This window comes from Pinus tabuliformis, chromosome 2_1, assembly GCF_031772625.1.
Source record: "Pinus tabuliformis cultivar Carrire ecotype Pingquan chromosome 2_1, CPIR1, whole genome shotgun sequence".
In the NCBI taxonomy this organism is placed as follows: domain Eukaryota; kingdom Viridiplantae; phylum Streptophyta; class Pinopsida; order Pinales; family Pinaceae; genus Pinus; species Pinus tabuliformis.
Window position 1 is genome coordinate 760,039,853 of NC_142299.1, and position 3,278 is coordinate 760,043,130.

At 28.9% G+C, this 3,278-nt stretch overlaps 1 pseudogene; it reads right to left on the minus strand.

The window, feature by feature from the left end:
- Positions 1-464: 464 nt before the first annotated feature.
- LOC149202793 (CASP-like protein 1U1) lies at positions 465-2,933 on the minus strand (annotated as a pseudogene).
- Between the last annotated feature and the right edge of the window lie 345 nt (positions 2,934-3,278).

The window sequence follows — 3,278 nt, forward strand, 5'->3', positions numbered from 1 at the left end:
CATGAATCTCACCAAAGATTCTTCAGTCAATTCAGCATCGAACATCATAATCCAAAATATTATTAAATTTATCGAACAGAGTAAAATTTGTGATCTTGGTTTGACTGTGTGTTCGAAATTGAGCTCGACAGCCCACCGAAACTGAGCAGATATTCTATCAATGCAAGGTAATTAATAAGTCTAGCTATATGGCAGCAACCATTATCCAGTTTGCTAGGAGGCATTTAAACTGAGCAGATATTCTATCAATGCAAGGTAATTAATAAGTCTAGCTATATGGCAGCAACCATTATCCAGTTTGCTAGGAGGCATTTAATGGGAATAGTTGCATTCTAATCAATGATGGGAATAGTTGCATTCCAATCAACTATTCCATTAATTGCCGCTGCACAGCCCACCCTTGAAAACGTAGCAGGGTCGCCATCAATTTACAAAACCAAACCCTATCATTCCTTTTGATACCGTCAACGAGCTCGGCTCGTACGTCTGTATAAACTGTAAATAGACATGACACTAAGCGCCATAAAGATGATGAGACTGACAAATGAAATAACTAGAGCACCAACTCCGTGGTGGCAGAAGAGATCATATATACCGCAGAGTATTCCTCACTGAGTGTGAGAATTTCCCTTGTATCCAACCTAAGCAATGGCGGCCGCTGCAGAGACCCCCGCCGATACCAGCCCCACCATCACCTGCACACAATTATGAAATTCAATTCGAGATTTGAACAACATTTATAACGCAGCTTTCATACCTTCATAGCAAAGAAAAGGAGAAATGCATTACCAAATCGATGACAGGGAGAAGAAAGGCTGACAGTGTAGACGCAAATTTGCAGGTTACGGAGAAGATCAATGAAATAAATGTGTATCCACAGGCAACTGCATTCGCCACTACAAAGAACCTGCAAAACAACATATCTTAGGGACGATCTCAACATATAATAACTTCGAAATTAAAATATTTAATAATAATATATGTAGTATGGTTGAAATGATTTTTTATTTTTATTTAGGATATTTTTTAAAAAATTGAAGTTATAAGGCTAAATTGTTTAATGTATAGAAAATGATTGTTTTAATTTTTTTATACACTAAATGTATGTATATATTAAAAATTATATTTTAAATAATAAAAATATATAATAATTAAAATTTACAATTATCAAACTATATTTTTAATTTCATATATTAATTAAGCTATTTTATATATTAATTAGACAAAACCTTAATAATTATTTCATGTAAAAAATTTATTTATATCATATTAAAAATTCTATAAATTATCATAAATATGTCCTTTTTATATAATTAAATAATTAAATTTATATATATATATATATATATATATATTTTGTGTGTTAAGAATTTATTACAAAGCAGATATTGTTATTATAATAATAATTTTTTTATTTTAGTCTAGTTTAATCTAATTAAAATTAAAAAAAAAATATCTGATAATAATAATACACATTTATTAATTAAATTTTTTTTGGACAAATATATTAACTGGATTTATTTAGGAGAGACTAATCTTGCAAAGTAGTTAATACAAAGTAATTAATATTCACATGTATTAATTAGAATTTTTTGATATACCATGATTTTGGAGAGATATATTAACTAGATTTTTTGGCAGATTTTTTTGATATAGTATGATTCTGGAGAGATATATTAACTGGATTTATTTGGGAGAGACTAATCTTGGAGAGCAGTTAATACAAAGTAATTAATATTCACATGTATTAATTAGATTTCTTTGATATAACATGATTTTGGAGAGATATATTAACTAGATTTATTTGGTACATTTTTTTGATATAGTATGATTCTGGACAGATATATTAACTGGATTTATTTGGGAGAGACTAATCTTGCAAAGTAGTTAATACAAACTTATTAATATTCACATGTATTAATTAGATTTCTTTGATATAGCATGATTTTGGAGACATATATTAACTAGATTTATTTGGCAAAGCATGATCTTGCAGAGAAATAGTTTTCTTCCTATTTAGTGATAAAGAAGAGTTTGAAATAAGTGAAAGGTTAAGATATTGACAATTAGAAATGAAATTTGCCTATATACATATACATGCTCCTTCATTAAAATATACTTCTTTTCAAGTTAGGACTTATTGTCCCTTCACATACTTATTTCTGTATACACATACAAATGCTCCTACCCTTTCCAAAAATGAAATATACCTCTTGCCAAATTGTAACGGGTTATCCTTCCCATATTTATACAATACATTTACCAATTCTTTAAAAGAAGATTTTCTTTTCCGCTTATGCAAGAGTGAATATTTAAAAATTAAAAAACTAATAATGCTATATTATCGATAGACATCACGTGAACAATTAATCATACACATACAAATGCTCCAGCACTTTCAGTGATGAAATATATCTCTTTCCAAGTTATGACTTAAGGTCCCTCCCCTACTTATCTTATATATACAATACATATGCCAATTCTTTCCAAATTTCTTTTCAACTTATCCATGGTGTGAATATTGAAAAATTAAAAAACTAATAAGCATTCTTTTCACCGTGAAAAAATAATCATAGAAATAAGAACAATGCAAAATTTACATTCTAAAGCTGATCTAATATCGTCCTACCCACATACACGAAGGCAGGCGAATATTGGTATTTCGCAGGCCATGGCCCAACGATGGTTTTCGAATATTGGTATTTTGCATCCAACTGTCTTATCTTAAAATAAAATAATTTCTTTTTACTTACTACCCAGATATTATATTACCCGATTATAGCTGGAAGGAAGTTCCATATGCACACGGCCCCGCTTGATCCCATTTGAAGTAGTGCCCGAAAAATTTTTGTCCCAAGTTTCATATACTTATATACAAACACAAGGCCATGCTTGATCTGATTTGAAGTAATGTCCAGAGATATTTTGCCCATATATCATGCATCCATTCTGATCTTCCCAAAAAAGGATAATTCGTTGAGATCTCCCAAAAACTTGATACCTCCTTTCAATCACTACAGTTCGAAAGAACTTTATTGTATAAATAAATGGCTTTTTGGCTCTCACTGGTAGGGGTTAATTTTGATCGATATTTATTTGTTTTTATTCCTTTTAAATTAATGAATTAATTTAGTTTTAAAATTGATAATATTTAATAGTTAAATAAAATAAAAACATAGATAAGAATCAAAGAATCATTTATTTGTATAAATATTTTTTCCTTAAAATATTTTAGTGTTAAATAAAAAAAAAAAAATATCTATCAAAATTGACTTTTC